A 14,602-nucleotide genomic window follows, 5' to 3' on the forward strand; every position below is an offset into this window, starting at 1 on the left:
TACGTGACAGTATTGGGATTGAAGCTACAGAATGGAAATCTGAGAAAGTATGGGAAATTTCCTCCGCCCTCAGACTGAGCGTGGTGTGTCCTGTCACAGCTCTTCCCACGGAGGGCGGACAATGTCACAGGCACGACCAGGAGGAGGCCCTTGCCTGCAAGGTGCTGCCGGGGATGACTGCGCTAAATCAGCACCCAGAGAAACACTCATGTATCGGTGAAACAGAAACCATTGAACTGTGAGGCTCCTGTTTGGTGTTCAAAGCTTCTGACTTTGAAAGGAGAAAGCTGACACCTTGTGGGGCCCCCTTTGCTCCATAAGTGTGGGAAGCCAGAGGCTTCGGACAGCCCGGGACCTGCAAATACTCGATTTACTTTTATCAGTTCTAGCTTTCATTCTTTCACCTACTTACTCGGCTACATTTTTATTACTGCCTCTGCCCCGTTAAACCTGATGCACACGGACGCACAACATCAACAATAATAACAACCCAAACCATTGCTTGTGCAGTTAATAAAAACCAAATGTCCTAGTAGCTTGAGACTCTGTGTATCATATGTTTTGCTTTTTCCCACTGATTCAAGAATCTCTCTCCCTGAGCTAATTTTCTTATCTGTTCACTCCACCCCAGGCCCCAAACGTCTACAGTCTAAAGGGCTTTTGTCAACCATGCTTAAAGACTTCCATCTCCTCTGAGGTGAACTTGCTCTCCTTGTTTCATTACTCAGACGCTGACTTTCTGAAATTCCTGCTGGAAATTAAATACGGAACCCAGCCGTCCATAGGAGAGTGAATGGACAGTTTCAGTACGCACAACAAGACTCCCAGAGGGGTCAAATTATTAACTCATGGAAAAATGTGGATCAGATGGTCAAATGCAGGTTGTAACTCCCATTCTAATCGGCTTTGGGCACTGGGGGTCCCCCAAGTCCTAGGGTAGGGAGGGAATAACTCTATTCTCAGGAAGCAGGAGACCCCAAGTTTGAACTTTTTCTGCAAAATGCACAAATGCTATTGCTGCCCTCTTTGCAGAACTTCTAGAAGCTTCTGTCGCACTTTAGACAGCCTTGCTCCTGGCCCTCGTCTGTATCTTTTTTCAGTGTTCTATTATGGAAGCTGTGTCAGAATTGTCTCTTCCCTCCTGCTTCTCACCTCTCCTTTGCCTTTTAGGCTTTTCTAGTAGTTTGAAGATGACATGGCTGCTCAGTAAGAAGTTTACAGGGAGCCTAGTGTATATATTATCCTCTGGCTATGTGGAGTTGAAATTCTCAGGTCAGAAGGTGGGGGGGAGCCATATAATTGAAAAAATGACATCCTTCATTCAGAGTGAAAATTTGGTGACATATTGTTTTGTACTTGCCCAGAGATTTTAAGATTCTAAATTTTCTGAAAAATTTGTGAATTTGGAAGTGTTTTGTATAAATGTCTCATGATCAATTCAGATTTTTTCATTGGCCTCTTCTTCCTGTGGCCTGCCCTTTGGTTATCTTTGTTAGTTACTCTCTGAAACAAGGAAAGGGAAGTTCTCAGAGAAAAATAAGACTCTGTCTTCTTCCTACCATGGCATTTGATAACCTTTTCTCAGGACTAGGACACTGACATTCTGTATGACATGTTTTGGGATGTGTATCCAGGTAGTATCGTGCAATGGTTAAGAGCAGGGGTTTAGGGTCAGATGGACCTTGGCTTGAATCACCTGAACTAATTAATTAGCCTTTTATGACCTTGGGCAAGTTTATCAGACTCTCTGAGCTTTAATTTTCTTACTTGTAAAATAAGAATTATATTGATTTCATAGGATTGTTAAGGGGATTCAGTTAGCTAAGACATGAAAAGTCCTTAGCTGTGTATCCAACATATAGGAACATTTATTGATTATTATTCTTAATACAATTCCCCATAAATCTGCCACATAAGGAACACTGATCTCTTAGTGGGCAAATCCTCATCCCACACTCCCTTTTGTGTTCAGTACGGCAGGATGTTTTTGAGAATTTAGTTGCTGTTTTTCTTCCTTCTTTCCTTTCCTTCGTTCAACCAGGCAGCAGGCTACCACTGGATGGCTGAGCTTGTAGGGGCAGTTCATTCATACTGCTCTGCCATTAAAGATAGCAAGACCTCCTTAAGTGGATGAAAGCGATTTCAAACCTGAGAGATTCATTTATAACTAATCAGGGAGATACTTGCCCTGAGCTTCCTATTCACCCATGTCCAGGAATCTGGGGGAGATCGGTAGCTTTTTCAGGGTGTCTTTGGCTGCACTTGTAAAGAAGACACAAAAAGAGAAAGTTTTTTAAATGTCTGCAGGTTTTGAGCTATGCCTCCTAAGAATTTCTGCATAATCTAAGCTCTTTTAGGACCTGCTCTGGGAGCATTTAAAATAATCCAGCAGGAGGCAGTGCTCACCTGATTTTTTTTTTTTTTCTCTTTCCTAATCTGACCAATTCAGTTCAATCATTGTTGTGGCCCTGGTATTTATGTTTGCCATGGCCCAGGAGCTAGGTTCTCACTCAGCCTCACATGAGAAAGTAACTATAAACCATCACAGGACTGCTTGGCCAACTGGACTGTGGTGCCCCATCTAAGATGGGGCTTACATAACTCACTCATATTTTGGCCTCAAAAGACCCTCTGAAAGTATGGGGGTGGGGTGAGGGGTGGGCAGTCTTGTTCCCAGGAGCTCTGGAATCAGCTCTCCTCATGTCCTGGCTTCAGCCTAGTGAAAGCCAGGAAGTCAGTGACGGTCACCCCAGCTTACGGTGCTTTGTGGTTGACTGAAGGCTACATTCGCGTTACTGCATCCATCCTGTCCTCACCAATAGCTCATGGGACATTTGGTGGGCCAAATTGTAATAATAACAGCAAACACTCAAGCTGTGGTCATCAAGACAGTATGGTACTGGCACAAAAACAGACACATAGATCAATGGAACAGAATAGAGAACCCAGAAGTAGACTCTGAACTTTATGGTCAACTAATATTCGATAAAGGAGGAAAGACTATCCATTGGAAGAAAGACAGTCTCTTCAATAAATGGTGCTGGGAAAATTGGACATCCACATGCAGAAGAATGAAACTAGACCACTCTCTTGCACCAGACACAAAGATAAACTCAAAATGGATGAAAGATCTAAATGTGAGACAAGAGTCCATCAAAATCCTAGAGAAGAACACAGGCAACACCCTTTTTGAACTCGGCCACAGTAACTTCTTGCAAGATACATCCACGAAGGCAAAAGAAACAAAAGCAAAAATGAACTATTGGGACTTCATCAAGATAAGAAGCTTTTGCACAGCAAAGGATACAGTCAACAAAACTCAAAGACAACCTACAGAATGGGAGAAGCTATTTGCAAAACGTATCAGATAAAGGGCTAGTTTCCAAGATCTATAAAGAACTTATTAAACTCAACAGCAAAGAAACAAACAATCTAATTATGAAATGGGCAAAAGACATGAACAGAAATCTCACAGAGGAAGACACAGACATGGCCAACACGCACATGAGAAAATGCTCTGCATCACTTGCCATCAGGGAAATACAAATCAAAACCACAATGAGATACCACCTCACACCGGTGAGAATGGGGAGAATTAACAAGGCAGGAAACCACAAATGTTGGAGAGGATGCGGAGAAAAGGGAACCCTCTTACACTGCTGGTGGGAATGTGAACTGGTGCAGCCACTCTGGAAAACTGTGTGGAGGTTCCTCAAAGAGTTAAAAATAGACCTGCCCTACGACCCAGCAATTGCACTGTTGGGGATTTACCGCAAAGTTCAGATGCAATGAAACGCCGGGACACCTGCACCCCGATGTTTCTAGCAGCAATGTCCACGATAGCCAAACTGTGGAAGGAGCCTCGGTGTCCATCGAAAGATGAATGGATAAAGAAGCTGTGGTTTATGTATCCAATGGAATATTACTCAGCCATTAGAAACGACAAATACCCACCATTTGCTTCAACGTGGATGGAACTGGAGGGTATTATGCTGAGTGAAGTAAGTCAATCGGAGAAGGACCAACATTATATGTTCTCATTCATTTGGGGAATATAAATAATAGTGAAAGGGAATATAAGAGAAGGGAGAAGAAATGTGTGGGAAATATCAGAAAGGGAAATATCAGAAATATCAGAACATAAAGACTCCTAACTCTGGGAAATGAACTAGGGATAATGGAAGGGGAGGAGGGCAGGGTGGGGGTGAATGGGTGACGGGCACTGAGGGGGGCACTTGACGGGATGAGCACTGGGTGTTATTCTGTATGTTGGCAAATTGAGCACCAATAAAAAATAAATTTATTATTTAAAAAAAAAAAAACTCATTGAGTGCCTGCCACGTGCTAGAATTTTCCTTAGGCACTTTAGTGCTCATCAGGCCCTGCAAGGTAACACCGTCGTGCTGTCTGGAGGTCAAACAGATGCTAGGAGGGGCTGAGTCACTTGCTGTCATGCTGCAGAGCTGGGGTGCACTGAGGGGTACCCAGTCTGCCATGCTGTGCCTTTGATCACCATGCAGGGGGTAGGCTCAGGGAGCAGGAGCTTCAGCACACCAGACCCCAGATTTCCCTGGCTGGTCCTCTTCCTATTATACGATGCTAAAGGCACTCTATATTTTGGATTATTAAATTTATGCAGCTTATGAAACCACTCAATTTAACTTATCTTGCAGCTGGGAGCGATTAGCTGGGTAAGTGGCCTTGGGTCAGCACACCTAGTGCAGAGGGGCCGGCTACACCCTGGGGCCTCCTCCGGCAGCAACCCCACCCCGGCTGCCCATCAGGGGGGCAGAGTGGCTTTAGCACAAGCTGATGCCCACCACAGATGAGGTAAATAAGGGTCTCTGGGGGATGTGGTCCTTGCACGAGTATTGCTAAAAGCTCTTGGCTGAGTCGCATGGCAATCGGGGCTGGAGGGCTGACCCGAGGCATTGAGGTGTGAGATTTGAAGGCTGCTGGATGGGAAGCTGGATGGGAAGCCAGAGGCAGTAGGAATGTCATATCATCCTGGTCAGACTTTTATCTTAGCCTTCCAAAGAGAGAAATGGATTCACGTAAACCATTTATATGGCACTTAGCACAGGGCCACATACAGGAAATCTCTGCGTATGTCAATCTGCTTGCATATAATACTACGCAATAGATGGGGAATTTTTTTAAGATTGTATTCATGAAAGACACAGAGAAAGAGGCAGAGACATAGGAAGAGGGAGGAAGCAGGCTCCCTGCAGAAAGCCCGATGAGGGACTCCAGGATCATGCCCTGAGCCAAAGGCAGACGCTCAACTGCTGAGCCACCCAGATGTCCCTAGATGGGGAATGTTTAAAAAAGATTTTATTTATTTATTTGAGAGAGAGAGAGAGAGAGAGAGAGAGAGCACGAGTGGGGTAAGGGGCAGGGAGAGAAGCAGATTCTCCACTGAGCAGAGAGCCCGATGTGGGGCTCCATCTGGGGACTCCAGGGTCATGACCTGAACCAAAGGCAAATGATTAACCAACTGAGCCACCCAAGTGCCCCGTGGGTGGGAAAATTTTAATTTAGAGTCAATCAATGGCTTCTCAAGGGTAGAAGGGGGGTTCTGGGGACTGACTGGTATATATGTCAACTGAGCATTCCTACCTAAGGAGGGGCACATTGTTTTCTTCAGGTTCTCAAAGGTTTCTGTAATTCAAAGATGGTTGAGGAGCTTACAAAAGTTACCTTATTAATTATCCCAAGAGCAGCAGCAGAATGAAGTGGGTCCAAGATATGAAAGATGGAAAATGCCAGGTATTCACACCTTGGGAGCATGGCACTGAGCCAGCGGGGTGACGTGGTCAGAAGCTATCACTATAGTCTGTGGGGTGGGACCTAGGAATCAGAATTTTTATTTTATTTATTTATTTATTTTGGAGGGGAAATCAGAATTTTTAAAAAGCTCCACAGAGGATTCTTGTGATTCTTGTGAGCAAACAGGAGTGAGAACCATTGGTCTAATGAAACCCACTTAGTTTTCAAATGCGGAAACTGGGGCACAACAGTGTCTCCCTCAGCTTGTTCTGCTCCTCAGCCCTGATCAGGACTTTTTATCAATTATACCCTGGCTAGCAGGCTGACCAGCATTCATTCTAATTCCAAACTGCCCCCCTCCCTGGTCTCTCTCCGTCTTCCTCATACCTCATAAAGTTCTCTCTCTTTATTCATTTCTCAGGAAGATCTCCAACTAGTTTTGTTATCTGCCTTGATTAGAATACTTCCAGGCCAGGACTAAGGTGAGGCCTTAGCACAAAAATTAAGTAGAGGTTAACACACTCAGTAATCAAGATAAATAACATTTGAAAGCATGATTTTTTTGAATAGCAAAATCAATTTTTAAAAAATCCATAATGAACAAGACATCACAATTTTTAAATAAAATAAAGATCACTCGCAGGGATGCCTGGGTGGCTCACTCAGGTTAATGTCCATCTCTTGATTTCAGCAGGTCATGATCTCAGGGTCATGAGACCTAGTCCTGCATCAGGCTCCACACTTAGCAGTAGTCTGCTTGAGATCTCTCCCTCTCCCTCTGTTCCTCCCTGGCCCATTCCCATACTCTCTCTCTTTGTCAAATAAACAAATACATCTTTTAAAAAAATCACTCATGGTGCTGTGAAGGGGTGTATTAAAACCTGAGGTGAAAGAAAAAAAACAGTAATATAGATTCTGTATTTAAAAATTTGACATTTTGTTCATTATGGATTTTTTTTGCATTTGTTTAGTGCATTAAATATTGCAAATAAGCAATGCTTTAAAATATTGTTGATCTTGACAATGGAGTGTCCCAGTGGCCCTTGCATTTTGTAGCTAAGGAGAGTATCCAGCTGGCCCAGTCTCAGCCTGGGTGGGTGTGGCATCCGCCTACTGGGAGCCTGCGGGGAGAGCAAGAAGCTGATGGCCAAGATGGGAGCAGGTTAAGTTATGATGGGCAGGAGCTGGGACCCAATGAACAGCACTGTGGGTGGGAAGAGGGGACTTTATTATATATATAGACTATAGTCTATATATATAATATATAACAAACCCGGGATTGAACTGTGCAGCTCCACTTACAGATTTTTTTTTAATAAATACAGTACTGTAAATGTATTTTCTCTTCCTTATGATTTTCTTAATAACATTTTCTTTTCTCTAGCTTACTTGGATACAGGATCTAATACACATAACATACAAAATATGTTTATGTTATTTGTAGGATTTTCGGTCAACAGTAGGCTCTTAGTTGTTTTGGGGGAGTCAAAAGTTATATGCAGATTTTTGACTGCATGGAGTCATCATGACTAACCCCCACTTTATTCAAGGGTCAAATGCATATATATACATATATATGTCTATATGTATATATATGTATATATGATCATTGTATAAGTTATATATTATTATACATATTTTATATATATATATAATCATTATAAAAGTAGCTAGAAATATTGGTTTCTTAACAGCCAACACCAAAATTTTTCTTAGAGGAAAGATCAAATTTCATTTAAGACTACTTTTTAATCAACTGCTTTAAAAGGAGATAAAACTCTGAAAATCTGAGTTATTAGCAGTCAAGATGATTTTTTTAAAAAGGCAGCTAGCGGCCCTAGCTGGAACCTTTGGCAGAAACACTGAGCATATCATAATGTAAATGAGAATTATTAGAGTACTCTTATCAAGTATGTCAAATAATTTCTATTAAAATGGTAAAGTTTTTTTTAAAAAAGATTTTATTTATTTATTCATGACAAAGAGAGAGAGGCATAAATACAGGCAGAGGGAGAAGCAGGCTCCATGCAAGGAGCCCAACATGGGACTCCATCCCAGGACTCCAGGATCATGCCCTGAGCTGAAGGCAGACGCTCAACTGCTGAGCCACCCAGGCATCCCAAAATGGTAAAGGTTTTTAAAGGTCAAAACAATGGGCAAATAGGTCCTCAGAGAGAAAAGAGACTAGAGATTGGAAGGACCAGAGAAAAGAAGCAGGGGTGATAGCATCTTTTGGAGAAGAGGAACTGGTAGTGTTCATTGCATTTGAGATCTAAACCTTTCCATCCACCTAAACCTTCTAGTAAAGTCCGTATCAATGTCTTATATGGTTGGGTTTTATTTTGTGTTTGTGTTGTGCACATTAAATAAAGGGACACATTTTCTGTCCATGAGACACATGAGGATCCCTACAGGGACCCTCCCAACGGGAGCAGGAGCTCTGCACTAGGTGAGCACATACTCCTCAGGAATTCTCAGAGATCTCCAGAAGACCTTAGGGTTCCCCAGATTATACAGGTTTGAGTCCATCTTCCCACAAGTTTAAGGGGCTGGAGGCCCCAGCAGATGTGTGGGTGCAGCCCCAGCAGGCTACTTGGGCACACAGACCAGCTGCCCCCCTTCAGTGTGTCGGGGCATGGAATCCGGGCTCTCTTGGATGTGACTCTGCAGCTGCCACTTCCACCTTCCTTCTCCAGATCTGCAGTCTGGCCGCCTGCCACTCGCTATCAAGAAAAATTATCAAAAACTTGGAAATAAGGCTGACAGGCGGGCAGCATGTCCTTGCAATGGATAAAAGCCCACCTGAGGATATTCTAGGGCAATGTGCTTCTTCAACTCACTGTTCACTGTTGTTCAAAGTTCCTAGACTTGGTGAAGTGACCTATTAAGTTGTAGATTTTTCTTCGGTAGAAAGGCAAGTAATTTGGCAGAAAAAAAGAAAAAAATCCTCAAAGGATATAGTTTATTTCCTTTAAGATATTAATTTTGGACCTGACCCAGGAATCTGACCATAATATTCCTTTTGTAAATAGCCTGTAAATATCTAGCTCTTCAAGTCTCTTTCAACTGGTCTTAAGGTCTTACTGGTTTTCTCATTAATTAATGAGTTGAATAAAATCTTTGACATGTGCTTATTATATATTTGCATTTATATGAGAGACCTTTTTGAAAATTGTACTTTCACCTTGTCTGTGCCTGTAGACTGCAGGCTGTGGACCACGGCCACCCTTCCCTGCCCAGAGTACTCAGAGCATTGGACTCTCCTGCATTACGGCCGGGCACCATTGACAGCATAGAGTGTGGCACGGTGGTTGCCTCAAGATTTGTTGGCAGTTGTACCATTTCTATCTCCTCCCCCTACCCCCACACCCGCCCAGTCTGCTTTGAAGACTAGGTTCGACTCCTCGGATCCAGGTCCGGCTTGCTTCTGTTCAGCTAGGCTCCAGGAGCCCTGCAGTGGGTATTACTTTTTTAACTCCCCAATTCATTTGAATGTGCGGCCAAGGCCATGAAGCCTAAGCAAAAGACTTCAAAGGGGCAGACAGCTGCTGGCAACTTTCCTGGAGCTGTTGTACCCTGTCTCCCAGCTGTATCTGGGGTCCTCAAGAAATCATTTCCCTTGGAAGGCATAGAGCCAGTCCCTGGATCTGAGGAGTCGAACCTAGTCTCCAAAGCAGATAGAGGGAAAGGAGATTTCAAAAAGGTCTCTCATATAAATGCAATATAAAATAGCATTTGTCAAAAAGCCTCCTGATGAATCAGCCAGGGTTGAGAAGCACTGCTCTGGCGCTGTCTCTAAGCCAGCACGTGGGACCACAGGCTACGCTTCCCATGGGCTCTCCTTCTGCTTGAACATGGGTCACTTGAGCTCTGTTCAAAGGGCTCCGGGGGCTGTTTTTTTCCTGGGGAGTGCCCTGTGTTAGTCTTCGTGGTGGGCCCCTAAGGAACTCCAAAGTCCACGGGAAAAAAAATCCCAATTCCTAAAAGATTTTCATCTTATCAGCCATCTCCCACTGCCTGCACAGAAAGCTCTATTGTATGAGGTTTCTTCTTCTTTTTTTTCTTTTTTTAATCCGAATCTCCTGGCAGCCACTAAAACATCTCAGAGGCAGAATCCAGCTTTGATAGACTGTCAGCAGAGTCGGAAACTGCAGTTTTTAAACAATTTTCTAAAATCCCCCTTTTTCTGATCTGTCCTTTGCTCCACCAGCAGGCCTTGGACTGCCAGTGTGCGCAGTGGCTTCGCTGGCGCCCACCCGGCCACCCTCCTCTCCTCCCACCCTTACGAATTAGGGTAGTGCTGCTCCGACTGTGGGTTTCTCTGGGTTTCTCGGAGCGGGCCTCTTTCTGGCTTCTCGGCCACCACAGCCTGGCGGCCCCCAGGCCCTTGCCATCCTGTTTCCATCGCCCCGGAGCCCCCGAGGCCTGACTCCACTGCGTGTGTTAAAAGTGCAGCCTTGGGCACAAGCAGCGACCTGAGCCCTGAGTGCTGGCTCCCGCCCCCGCCTCATTTCTGCCCCTCTCCCCTTCCCCACCAACTCCTCCCAAACCAATCCTTCCTCTGGAAAGATAAGACTCTCTTCTCAGTTCCTGTATCCCCTTCCTCTGATTCCCATTTCCTTTTATTCCAGACTCAGGCGGCTCTTTGTGAAGGGGGATGTGGCGTTTTGCACAAATATTTAATCTTTTCCAATCTGCCCTCTGCACTGCCTGTCAGTTCTCGGAGTTGAAACCACTCTGTTTGCTTTAGCTAGTAACAGGATACTGTTTTGAAAAGTGATGCAGAAGACCGATTACTTATGAATCTGGGCTTTATTTTGCATGAATGCTTTTCAAGGCAACTATAGATTTATTTTTTCTTCCTCACTAAGAATTATGTTGCCAGTGGGGGCGTGGTAGTGAGCAGGCAGGGGAATCGAGGGAGCTTTTAACTTTTTACACTGTAGCTTGAAAATCTCAGCTGCCCGGACCTAGTAAAACAAATGTAGCCAAGGTTTCACTGGCAGCTTCTTTCAGGAAAGATCTCTCCCTTCCCTTTTCGGAAATGTCGTTATTTCACACAAAATGTAATTCATCCTATTGAAGTGTTGGTACCTGTTAGAAATCACCTGTTGAACATACTGAAGAAAGAAAAATGTAGAAATAAAATAAGAGTAACCAATTTTTTAAAAGATTTATTTATTTACTTATTTGAGAGAGCAAGAGAGAGGGAGAGAAGCAGAATTTGAGAGGCAGAGGCAGACTCCATGCCCAGCACAGAGCCCGAGGCAAGGCTTGATCTCACGACCCTGAGATCATGACCTGAGCCCAAATCAAGAGTCTGATGCTTAACCAACCGGGCCACCCAGGTGTCCCACCAATTTTTTTTTTTTTTTTTTTTTAAAGCCTGATCTGTGCCACGAGCTTCTGACATTGTTGTTAATCCTCACTACAATTGGGTGCAGTGAATATGTTGTGCCCATTTTGCAGGAGCTGAAACAGCATGGTTAACCACATGCTTTGGGTTTTGCAGGACAATACAGGCTTTTTTTTTCCCTCAATGTTGGCCCAAATGGCAGACAAAAACATGGCCCAGTCTATTTCTAGTCTCGATTCAGGCTCTCCCCAAAGTAGTCAAGGAGTCATGGAAAGATGGGCCCCATAAAAATCATGTACTGAGGGCTTTCAGTGAAGTCTGGAGGAGAATAAGCAGTGAGAAAAGAAAGAGCCCTTTCCAGAAAGAACTTGGCCTAGAGTCCCAGGCCTGAAAATGTTGCTGGTCGGGCCAACTACACAACAAAAGGAGGACAGAGTAAAGGGATTATGGAGCACCATAGCCACTGTGCTGCTGTTTGTAGGCACCGTATTTTAGCAAATATTAATTGGGGGAAATCTTGCGGTATGTCAAGTGGAAAGATCAGGTTACAAAATTAAAACTCTGAGTCCAAGTCTATAAAAAATAGAAGAAAAAAAACTGGGAGAAAAGCCAAGAGTATTAATAGCAGTAATCATCGACTGGTGAGAAAATTTTTACTGTTTGGAAAAATATTTTCTATATGTTCCACAATGAATATGTATTCTGGTTATAATCAGAGCCCAGCTGATACAGTTACTAGAACAAAGGCGAGGCAAACGTCCCTGATCAAGACGCGGTGTTGGGTTTGGGCTGTCCATCAGTTAAGGGGGGCCCTGGTGGCAAAAGTTGGTGGAGTTGCAGCCTCGTGTAAGAAAATATCGTCTTTGTCTCTCTTTTGCCTTCCCCTCTTCTGTGAGACTGTTTATTGCTTCTGACCTTCTGTTTCCCTTCTTTGTGCTGTTACAGGAGGATCAGATTAAACAGACGTGCTTGCTGTGTCTGTGACTGAGACTGGTTTCTCTTTTCCGTCCTCCTGCACCGTGAACCAACTGGATAAGAGGGAAGAAAAATGAGGGAGAGACATAGTCACCTGTATTGTCTGAGGTCCCTCAGGGGGCCCTGTTGTGTTCCAGATGATTCTGCTATGTCAGGTTTACTCCTGGATCCTAAGCGCCCCCCAGGGAAAAGGCTCCCGTGCAAACAAGCTGTGGGAATTTCCAGCCCCTGACCATTGCATGTGTGGAACTTCCAGTAGCTGGAGGCTCCATGGAGCAGCTGCCCTGGATGATGCTCATGGCCAGAGCACTTCCTTGGCTGTGTGTCCTCTTCAGTCTAGGGGCCCCACAGAGGAAATGCAGAACCCCTGACTCTGGGGAAGTGTGCTTGGAGTAGCCATTTCGGCCACTGGAAGAAATAATTTTCATGTTTTAAATGGCAAAATGTAAATCTTTTGGTTGGGAAAAGCAATGCATGTTTCTCATTTCAAGTTTTAGAAATCTAGAACATTTTCCATCTATTTTTGGAAGAACAGAGGAAATCTTTCTGGGTCTCTAATGAAGTCTTTATTTCATTAATTTGCCTTGAAGAAATTAAATTTTGGGTGAGACACCAGTAAGAATGGTGAGAATTAACAAGACGGGAAACAACAAACGTTGGAGAGGATGTGGAGAAAGGGGAACTCTCTTGCACTGTTGGTGGGAATGTGAACTGGTGCAACCACCCGGGAAAACTGTGGAGGTTCCTCAAAGAGTTAAAAATAGACCTGCCCTACGACCCAGCAATTGCACTGCTGGGGATTTACCCAAAGATACAGATGCAATGAAACACCGGGACACCTGCACCCCGATGTTTCTAGCAGCAATGTCCACAATAGCCAAACTGTGAAAGGAGCCTCGGTGTCCATCGAAAGATGAATGGATACAGAAGATGTGGTCTATGTATACAATGGAATATTCCTCAGCCATTAGAAATGACCAATACCCACCATTTGCTTCAACGTGGATGGAACTGGAGGGTATTATGCTGAGTGAAATAAGTCAATTGGAGAAGGACAAACATTATATGGTCTCATTCATTTGGGGAATATAAAAAATAGTGAAAGGGAATAAAGGGGAAAGGAGAGAAAATGAGTGGGAAATATCAGAGAGGGTGACAACACATGAGAGACTCCTAACTCTGGGAAAGGAACAAGGGGTAGTGGAGAGGGAGGTGGGCGGGGGGTGGGGTGGGGTGACTGGGTGACAGGCACTGAGGGGAGCACTTGACTGACGGGATGAGCACTGGGTGTTATGCTATATGTTGGCAAATCGAACCCCAATTAAAAAATACAAAAAAAAAAAAAAAAGGAAATGCCAGTGATACAAAAAAAAAAAAAAAAAGAGAAAATTTTGGGTGAGAGTGTTTCCTACTCTTTTTTTTCCCTAGATCTTTCTGGGCCTGGCTGATGTTTGTACAGACAGGGGTACTCAAAGAAGTGGGTGACAAACACAGATGAGGGGCTCAGGCACTCCCTATCCCTAAAGAAAATAGGCTACTGTTCTTTCACTGAGTTCTGAGGATTCCTAAGCGTGGCAGGGTTACCCTGGATCCCCCATCGTGGCACAATGGATCTTGACAGTCACCCTTTCTAAAACTGAGTATCTTCTGTATAAAGTGAAGATTATATTATGCTGTTTCCCAAAGATGTTGTGAGGAGCATTTAAAGTATTGGATGTGAACCTGATTTGAAAATAAAAATATTCCAAACACAAGATCTTGTTTGTATTCCTTCTATGATCCCATACATGTCCAGTTGGGAAAGACCATAGAGAAAAGACTGTTAGGAGGCCGGTGGGCTAGAGAGGCTTCCTATAGGTTGGGTGGGGCTTGAAGAGGCTATAGGGAAGTGGCACAGTCATCCAGATTTGGGAAAAACCAGGAGCAAAGACACCCAAGGGAACATGGTATATGGGCTCAGGAGGCATCAAGAAAAAATGGTTGAACCAGACAGGAAGTATTGAAGAATGACAGAGAAGGAGCTGGGGTACATAGGGGCAGACACCAGGGGAGGGGTCCCAAAAGCCAGGTAGAACTGAGTCTCCAAAGAAAGAACATATCTACCCTAGCAGTACTCCAAACCCTAACATCCAACTGTCTTCTCAGTGCCATGCCATCTGGTAAGCTGCTGATCAATTGCCTGTGAGGAAAAACTGAAAATCTGTTTCCAGATATCTTGGAAACTGTCAGAGGGTATATACATTTCAGTTGTTATTTCAAGATACCCTTGTTAAATAAAGATAACTCAGGAACAGGAATAATATTTTTTTTCTTGAATTTCTGAGAGCATTAATTGTGGAAAATTATGCAGGACAACAATTTTTTTTATCCTTAATCTTTATGGAAATACTAAACAAACGAAACATTCAGGGTCAGAAAGTATAGGATTACATGCTTAGAAATGTTATGAATTTTGTGAAAAGATAGATCAAATTATAGGGCCAGCCAACCTCTCTTCACTTG

Source organism: Canis aureus, chromosome 5 (assembly GCF_053574225.1).
Source record: "Canis aureus isolate CA01 chromosome 5, VMU_Caureus_v.1.0, whole genome shotgun sequence".
NCBI classification, from domain to species: Eukaryota; Metazoa; Chordata; class Mammalia; order Carnivora; family Canidae; genus Canis; species Canis aureus.